Source organism: Megascapheus bottae, chromosome 1 (assembly GCF_031878675.1).
Source record: "Megascapheus bottae isolate mThoBot1 chromosome 1, mThoBot2.hap1, whole genome shotgun sequence".
Taxonomy (NCBI): Eukaryota; Metazoa; Chordata; class Mammalia; order Rodentia; family Geomyidae; genus Megascapheus; species Megascapheus bottae.
Genome location: NC_143509.1, coordinates 4,596,486 through 4,606,380, shown reverse-complemented (window position 1 = coordinate 4,606,380; position 9,895 = coordinate 4,596,486). Strand labels below are relative to the sequence as shown.

The window sequence follows — 9,895 nt, the reverse complement described above, 5'->3', positions numbered from 1 at the left end:
TCACCTAATCAAGAAGATACAACTTTATCATTAATGTTCAAGAGTTAAACTTTTTTCCTATGTAGAGCTTGATCTCTTTGTATTTTTTTGTTAACACAAGCTTTGGAAATCATAATGATGATCCTTATACGTGTAAAAATGATTGTGTGTATAATTAATCGCAATAAAGAAAAAAGCACCCATCTCTTTTCATGAACCATTTTTATTCTGGTAAAGTACACAGAGAAAAATAACTAACATTTTGACCCATTTAAATTTTTATTAGATATTAGTTACTATTTTACTATGGTATGGTATACTATTACAACATGCTATATTTATTATCCTTCATCTCAGGAGACTATCTGAAATTTCTACACCTTTCATACATTTCATAATGTGTATAAAGGAATGTACATTAAAATAGAACATTTATACATATCAAATAAATGCATCATTGAACGATGTCCTTAAGGAATGAATGTGATCGGCAATTATAACCAAAACATCATTTTTACTGTCTGACTGAATTTAGAGGTCTGCATGCACAGATAGAATCGCTTTTCAAAGAACACACTACAGGTGATGCTTTACACCTGTATTCTTTCTCACTCAAGAGGCTGAGATCTGAGGATCCCAGCTGAAATCCAGCATCAATAGGAAAATCTGTGAGACTCTTATCACCAATTAATCACCAAAGTTTAGAAAGTGGAAGAATGGTTCAAGTGGTAGAGGGACAACCATGAGCATAAAAGCTCAGGAACAGTGCTTAGGTGCTGAGAACAAGTCCCAGGAACAACACACACACACACACACACACACACACACACACACACACACACACACACACAAATGAACAGCAAGAAAACCAACAATATAACCAAATGTAACCTATCTGGCTCCAGCTTGCTGCCTTGTAGAGTCTCCTCAGGGCTCTTTTAATGTCCCTGTTCCTCAAGCTGTAGATGAAGGGGTTCAGAAGAGGAGTGACCATGGTGTACATTGCTGAGGGCACTGCAATATTCCTGGGAGAACATGACACAGAGGATCCAATGTAGACTCCAAATCCTGTCCTAAAGAATAAGCAGACCACAGACAGGTGAGAGCCACAGGTGGAGAAAGCTTTGTACTTCCCTCCTGATGTTGGAATTCTTGGTAGTGAGGTAGTAATTTTATAATAAGAGAAAAGAGTCCCTAAGGTGGGAAAGAAACCAAATAATGTACCTATAGAACATTTAATGATGTTATCTGTGAAGCTGTGAACACAGGCAAGATCCAGGACTTGAGAAGGGTCACAGAAGAAATTCGGGATTTCTACCTCTCTGAAAGTGGTGATCTGTAATGCCATCAACACATGAAGGTGAGATTCCAAGATGCTGGCTACAAATGATATCAGAACCAAGGAGACACAAAGACGAGGGTTAATGATGAGTAGGTAATTCAGGGGGTGACAGATGGCCACAAAGCGGTCATAGGCCATCAAAGTAAGAAGCAAAACTTCAATACTGCCAAAAATGAGAAAAACAGATATCTGGGTGAGGCAGCCCACATAGGAGATGGTTCTGCTGTGACTCTGAATGTCCACCAACATCTTGGGGACCGTAGTAGAGGTGAAGCCAATGTCGACACAAGACAAGATGGAGAGGAAGAAGTACATGGGGTGTGGAGGTGGGGGTCAGAGGTGACTGCCAGGATGATGAGCAGATTTCCAAGCACAGTGATCAGGTACATGGACAGGAAGAGTCCAAAGAGCATAGGTTGTAGCTCAAGGTCATCTGAGAGTCCCAGGAGATAAAATTCTGAGATGTGTGTTAGATTACACAGCCCTATATTTATTGGACACCTTTGATGTAAAAAGAGAGCAATAACCACTGAAGAACTCAGAATTCAGCAATAATTTTGAATTCAAGTGTTTTAGTTGAGGACTCTTTTGAGTCCATCAATAATAGTTTCCGTTGTCATCTACCCAGTCATCCTGGATTTCTTCTTTCTCATATGCCCCTTTTATAAATGCATTTTAGATACTCAACTACATTAGAACATTACAGGAAGTGCTTTCTCATCACAGAAAATACAGCATATTATTGTAAGATTATTACAAGATATTCCAACTAGTGGTCTTCTTTCTTTGTGAGATTCATTCTCATACAATCTATAAAGAAACATTTTTGTTGGACATGGTGGCTCACAGATGTAATCCTAGCTACTCAGGAGGCTGAGATCTTAGAATCATGGTTCAAAGCCAGCCTGGGTGCTAAAGTCCATGAGACTCTTATCTCCAATTGACCACCAGAAAACCAGAAGTGGAACTGTGGCTCAGGGGTAGTGCTGTAGCCTTAAGCTGAAGAGCTCAGAGACAGTGCCCAGGCCCAGAGTTCAAGTCTCCTAACCAACAAAAAGAAAGAAAGAAACATTCCTACAAACTTTATTTTATCATAAACAAACACTAAAGTCATGAATAGTGAAATTTCTAGAGATATGCTACTTAAAACACTTCATAAAATATACAGAACTGAATTATCAAACATTAATTTTATATAAACAAATCAGTTCCAGAAAATATGGTAAAGCACCTGATATCTCCCAGGAAATTTCTTCCTCATTCTTTCATTTACTAATTTCCATCTTGATATTCTTTGTATGTGTGTGTGTGTGTGTAAAAGAGAGAGAGAGGGCCAAAAACAGGGAGAGACAGAGACAGAGACAGAGAGACAGAGCCAGAGACAGTGAGCCTTAGAATTTGAATCTTTCCTTCCTTCCCAAAGTAGTGCTCTTCCACTTGAGCCAGAGCTCTACCTTTTTTGAGAGTTCAATATCTGTTGTTTAATTGAGAAATGAAAACAATGTTTTTCCATAAACATTGAGGTCTTCATTTATTTGTAGACAGATATAATCGACATTGCCTTAGATTGGCTCTAAAGAGAGCCAATCTGATGCCCAGCTCCACTTTTGACTTTCAAGTCAAGTGACTAAATCAATACCTGATGTTATATCTACTTTTCCCTGAACCAATTTCAGGAATTTAGGAGTATGTTGATATGAGCAATGGTGGTTGACATTTAGTCCTTCCTGTTCTGCCATCAATCAAACCTTGCACTTCCTGTACTGATTTCAAGCCATGACTCCTGCTTTTCTGTTTTGTGACCAATTAGGAATCTCCCAAAGAAGAAATCAGCATCCTCTTCTTGGATGTCACAGAGAAGTGAGACAAATGCTCTGGTTTCCACTGTGTGCCTATCAAAGCCTTCAACAAATCCCACTTTCCAAAATTTGATATTCTGTGTCAATAGACAAACAGAACTATGGCTTCACAGTTTTCTTTTTTTAACCTTACCATCTACCACAGCTTCTATAAGAGTAGTGTATTCAAGCTTGGCACAGTGTCTCCCACCTGTGATCCTAGCTACTCAGAAGGTTGAGATCTGAGCATCACGGTTCAAAGGCAGCCTAGGCTTGAAAGTCCCTGAGACTCTTAGCTCCAGTTAGCCACTAAAAAAAACAGAAGTGACAGTGTGTCTTAAGGGCAGTACCCTTGAGCTGAAGAGCTCAGGGACAGCACCCAGGCCCAGAGTTCAAGCCTCATGACCGACAAAAAGAAAAAAGAAAGAATAGTGTGTTCAATCATATTCTATTAGGAAACATTTTCAACTACAGGAAAAACAAAACACAGTAGAAAGCTTTGAAGTCAGATTTCTGTAACCTTCAGCAGAACAAAAGTCTTAAGAAAGTTCTCATTACTGCTATTCCTCATCCTCCTCCAGTTGCATATTGCAACTGCTGGCTTGTCCTTGTTATGTAGAAATAGTTGTTCTGCTCTCTAGTTAAGGACACAGGACATAGAACTGTGTTTTCTATAGGAATGAAACCTCTGGATCACCAGGAAAGTTATACAAACATGCTTGCATATTTACTGTGATAGCACTCTCTACTTACTGGGTTGAACTGCTTCTCTGTTGGGTCCTGGTCATGAAGTACAGATCAGAAGATCCCTGCGTGCCTGAAGTATAATAAAATCTCAGCCCCACTCCTCACAATCAATCTTACATACTTTGACACAGGAGAAATTCCAGCTGTAGAATAATATAACATTGGAGATATTCATGGAGATGTCACAGGACAGACTGATAATCAGCTTTCCTTTGATCTTAGATGCTTAATTCCCAGAGCTCACAATTAAACAGATTGTTTCTAGGCATACAAATCTCTATGGACTCACTAAAGTGGAAAGAATGTCCAAAAGAATAGATTTGAGGCTCTTCCTCTGATAAGAAAAGCTTGTGTGTTCTATACATAGATGAGAGGATGAAAAGTATGGTTCAGAATGGAAGATGCAGGAATGCAGTGGTATAATGTAAGGCCTTAGAACAGCTCCCAGACATTTTAACCAAAGAAATACCTAGAAAACCAGACTCTTGAATGGGAGGCTGGTAGAAGAGCCTGAAATGAATGGGAAGAGGGAGCTATGAGAGAATATAGGCGTAATACTGAAGGTCCATATGAGAAAAAAAATGAAGTGTGGTTCTTCATGTGTGTGATGGGAGAAGGAGTAAAAGGAAAGGGAGAGTGACGGGAGATCTGACTTGTCTTAACATGCAATGTACATCTACAGGGAGGTGTTAAGCTGAAACCTCCATCTATCAAATGTGAAGATAAGCAATTACTAAAAACATAATGTAACTTAATCGTATTGTTAAATTATGTATTATTTAACTCTCACCAGTGACTTCTGTCAAATGCAAATTTTATATAAAAATGTGTCAGTGAAATGTGTCATTCCTCTTCAATATTGTAATTACGATTTCTAGCCAGAGCAATAAGGCAAGAAGCAAACATAAAGAGGACCCAAATAGGGAAAGAGGAAGTGAAACTTTACTTCTTTTCAGTTGACATGATTCTGTATTTAAAGAACCCTATGGACTCCATTCCCAAGTTACTTGAGCTGATTCAAAACTTTGGTAAAGGAGCAGAGTATAAAATTAACCCTCAAAATGACAGTGGCTGGTCCAGGAGTCTGGCCTACTGGTAGAGTGCTTGCACAAAGACCCAGGTTCAGTTCCTGGAAACCACATACATAGAAAAAGGCAGAAGTGGTGCTGTGGCTCAAGTGGTAGAGTGCTTGCTTTGAGGAAAGCCCAAGGACAGTGCTCAAGGCCTGAGTTCATACGCCAGAACTGGCAAAAAAATTCAACGATTTTCCTGTATACCAACAATGAGAAGAGCAAGGCAGAAATCAGGAAAGCAACTCCTTTTGCAATAGCCTCAAAAAAAAATATGAATTAACTTAACCAAAGAAGTAAAGGACCTCTAAGATGAAAATTTTAAAAACCTGAAAAAGGAAATTAAAGCTGAATTAAGGAAGTGGAAAACCCCCCAATGCTCCTGGATTGGAAGAACTAACATAGTGAAAATAGCAATCCTGCCAAGGGCTATCTACAAATTCAATGCAATGTCCATCAATATCCCAATGTCATTCTTTAATGACATAGCATAAGCAATCCAAAAATTCATATGGAATAATAAAAGACCCCAAATAGCAAAAGCAATCCTTAGCAGAAAGAACAGCGCTGGAGGAATATCAATACAACACTTCAGAGTCTATTACAGAGCTATAGCAATAAAATAACAGCTTGAAGCTGGTCACTGGAGGCTCATGGCTCTAATTTAGCTATTCAGGAGGCTGAGATCTGAGGATTGCAATTCAAAGCCAGCCTGGGCATGGAAGTCATAAGTCCATGAGACTCTTATCTCCAATGAAGCACCAGAAAACCGGAAGTGGTGCTGAGACTCAAGAGGTAGAGTGCTATCCTTGATCCGAAGAGCTCAGGGACAGCCCCCAGGCCCTGACTTCAAGCCCCATGGACAAAAAAGAAAAACAGCTTGGTACTGGCACAAGAACAAGCCTGAAGACCAATGGTCTAGAACTGAAGACCCAGAAATCAACCCACAGAACTATGGTCACCGAATCTTCAATAAGAAGACCAAAAAAAGAGAAATAGGATGGAAGAAAGCCTGTTCAACAAATGGTGCTGACACAATTGCTTAAAGCATCTGTAGAAAACTAAAATTGGATCCTTATATTCACCCTACAGCAGAATAAATTCCACATGGATCAAAGACCTCGAGGTAAAAGCAAACACTCTGAAAACTCTACAGGAAGGAATAGGAGATAAAGTAGGGATCCTTGGCTCAGATCAAAACTTGCTTAATAAAGGTCCAGAAATACAACAAATTAAAGAAAGTTTGGACAAATGAGATTTCATTAAACTTCAGTGCTTCTATATGGCAGAGCACACAGCTAGCAAGATAAATAGAAAACACACAAAGCAAGAGAAGATCTTCACTTAGCCATACAACAGATATAGCTCATAGCTAAAATATACCTATGGTTCAAAAACTTAAATATCTCAAAGACAAGTTCTCAAAGAAACAACCATCCCATTAAAAGGTAGCCTAAAGACTAAAAAAGAGACTGCTCTAAGAGGAAATAAGAATGGCCAATAGACACAAGAAAAAATGCTCAACATCTCTGGCCATAAAAGAAATATGTAATAAAATAGAAGAAAATAAAGAAAAGTAGATAGAAAATTGAGCAATAACTATACTTCTGGTGGGAGTGTAAGCTCATTCAACCACTGTGGAAAGCAATACAGTGGTTCCTTAAAAGACTAAACATAGAGCTCCCATGTGACCTAGCAATTCCACTCCTTGGCATTTACCCACTCATCCAGAAACAAGGACATATTAAAGCCACTATTTTGCAGCACTATTTACCACAGCAAAGACATGGAACCAAACCAGATGTCTCTCAGTAGATGATTAAGAAGATGTGGTACTTCTACACAATGGAATTCTATGCTGCCATCAGAAGGAATGACATATCCCCATTCACAAGAAAATGGAAAGACTTGGAAAAAATCATTTTAAGTGAAGTAAGCTAGACCCAAAGGAACATAGGCTCAATGGTATCCCTCATTTGTAATAATCAACACACACCTAGGACTCTCCTAGCAGAGAATTACAAAAGCTCAAAACCTAGGTACATAATGTCATATAGGATGAAGCTAAATGAAAGGAACTCTAGGATATGGAAACAAGAGCTTTATCTTATGTGATTGTTGTTCTTAATGTACTGTTATTCTCTTCTCTTTCGTTGCCCTTTGGTTAATGTCATATTATTACTGTATCTGACTTTGTTACCTGAGATATTGTATATATGTTTATTAGTTTATTTGAAATAGGAAAGGGAAAGGGGAAATAAGTGATTGGATGGGGTTGGGGAGGAAAATGGGGACAAAAACATGAGAAGGGATATCACTGTGTGAGAAGTAATGCACCTACTATCTGGCAAATGTAACTGTAACACCTCTATATATTACCCCAACAATAAAAAATAATAATAAGTGCCGGGAGTTTGGCCTAGTGGTGGAGTGTTTGCCTAGCATGCACAAAGACCCAGGTTCAATTCCTCAATATCACATACATAGTAAAAGCTGGAAGTGGGGCTGTGATTCAAGTGGTAGAGCTCTAGCCTTGAGAAAGCCCAAGGATGGCACTCAGGCCCTGAGCTCATGCTCCAGGACTAGTAGTAGTAGTAGTAGTAATAATAATAATAATAATAATAATAATAATAATAATAATAATAGAAAATTGAGCAATAAAAAGTATAACCAGAGGCCAGGAGTTTGGCCTAGTGGTGGAGTGCTTGCCTAGCATGCACTAAGACCCAGATTAGATTCCTCATTACCACAGAAAAAAGCTGGAAGTGGTACTGTTACTCAAGTGGTAGAGCTCTGTCCTTGAGAAAGCCCAAGGAAAGTGCTCAGGCCCTGAGTTCAAGGCCCAGAAGTGGAAATATATATGTATATATATATACATATATATATATATAAATAACCAGAATTAAGTATGCACACAACTAAAACTGGCCTAGGGCTCACTTTAGACTATATATCTAAGACTAAGCAGAATCGCAGAAAGAAAAATAAACTAAGAAGAACAAAAAATATAGGTTCTCCAACATTTTTTCACGGGTGGGGGGCATGTTGTTTCTCCCAATATCAGATATAAAATCGCTTACTGGAGTCTCTGCTTTTGTGCTGTGATTGGCTGTCCTTGTAAGACAACCGGAATCAGGGTGGGGGCATGGGGGTGGGGAGGAGAGAATTTCTTATTTCACAGGAGAAGGCCTCTGTGCTATTTGGGCCTACCATTCCTTTTCCATTCTGTAATCTACATGTTACCTCATGGGAACAAAACCGTTTGGAGACTACCAGAAAGACAACAGGACAATTTAGTTAATGAAGAGATCTGATTATAATTCACCTATGGAGATGCAAGAAACTTTACATGCGTTTCTGACTCCCTTCTCTGATTCCAGTCTTCATGAAAACTGTAGCCGATCTTCTGAGGAGAAATTGGGGACAAGGGAAAGCTTTGGTGATAACACAAAGACAGAACGGGGGTGTCCTGGTAAAGAAAGATGAAATATAAATTCATGACAAGAGTGAGGTAACAAGAAAACTGAGTAAGTACCAGGCAAACCCTTGGGATGATGAGATTGGAAAGGGCAGATGCCCACATCTGCCGGTGAGGTCCCAGGACTTCAAGGAACTTCTCATCCTTACTAAGCTTATGCTTTGCCAAGCTCTGATTTCCTTTCTTTCTCTCATTTTCTAGAGCCCAGAACATCTTTCCCCATAAAGTTCATTTCTGGAAAGTCTCTAGCTTTCCTCCACTCTTTCCCAAGAATCAGCCTGTGGGTCAGCTTCTCTGTGTCCAATTATGCAATCATTAACCACCCACAAAATATATATTGGACACCAGGTATTGATTAGACTTTATTTTTCAGGTATGTTCACTAAATACTTTGCTGGCATATATGATTTAAGATGTATTGTTTGACCGGGCGGGGTTGGGGGGGGCAAAAAAAGATGTATTGTTTGTTTCCACTTAGTGTCCATAAGAAAATCTACCCCCAATGGTTTTTTTCTCTTCTTTCTTTCTTTCTTTCTTTCTTTCTTTCTTTCTTTCTTTCTTTCTTTCTTTCTTTCTTTCTTTCTTTGCCAGTCCTGGGGCTTGAAGTCAGGACCTGAGCACTGTCCGTGGGCATTTTCCTCAACAATAGTGCTCTACCACATGAGCCAAGCCCCACTTGTGGCTTTTCTATACATGTGGTACAGAGGAATCAAACCCAGATCTTGTACATGCTGGACAAGCACTCTACCACTAGGCAAAATGCCTAGCCCATTATTCATAAGGCTAGTACTTAGAGGAATTCTAAGTGTGTGTGTGTGTGTGTGTGTGTGTGTGTGTGTGTGTGTGTGTGTGTGTGTGTGTGTGAAGGGCCCTGAACTCAGTGGCTGTGCCCTGTTCCTGAACTTTTGTGCTCTGGTATTCTATCTCCGGAACCTCAGCTGTATTTCGAGCTTTTGGGTACTTAATTAGGAATGAGTCTCACAGACTCCAGCTGGGGCTGGCTTTGACCCTGATTCTCAGATCTCAGCCTCCTGGGTAACTAAGATGGCAGATGTGAGCCGCTGACACCCAACTTCAGAGACTTATTTTTGCAGTGAATTTTGGTGTTAACCAAAGTTGTTGCCAACACACTCTCTTATTGTTCTTCAACAGTTTTGAATGTCTTGTTTGTTTCTATTTGGTTTTGTCTAGATCTATATGTTAGGATTGTTATATGGTTGACAAGCTGGTCTGAGTTATCCTGGAAAAGGTGGCACTCAGGCTCATATCAATATCTTACACTTGATAGAAAAAGTGGTCTACAAACTAAGCCAAGGCCCCTCCACCTTCTTCTTTTTCCAGGTAGAGTCTTATGCTTCTAGGCTAACTTTGAGCGACTATCCTCTAACTTTTGAGTATCTAGGATGATAGGGTTCTGTCACCATGCCTACCATGATCTTAA

General features: G+C 39.4%; 1 pseudogene; it reads right to left on the bottom strand.

The window, feature by feature from the left end:
* Nucleotides 1–8,667, bottom strand: LOC150068076 (olfactory receptor 7E178-like; annotated as a pseudogene).
* Nucleotides 8,668–9,895: the final 1,228 nt, after the last annotated feature.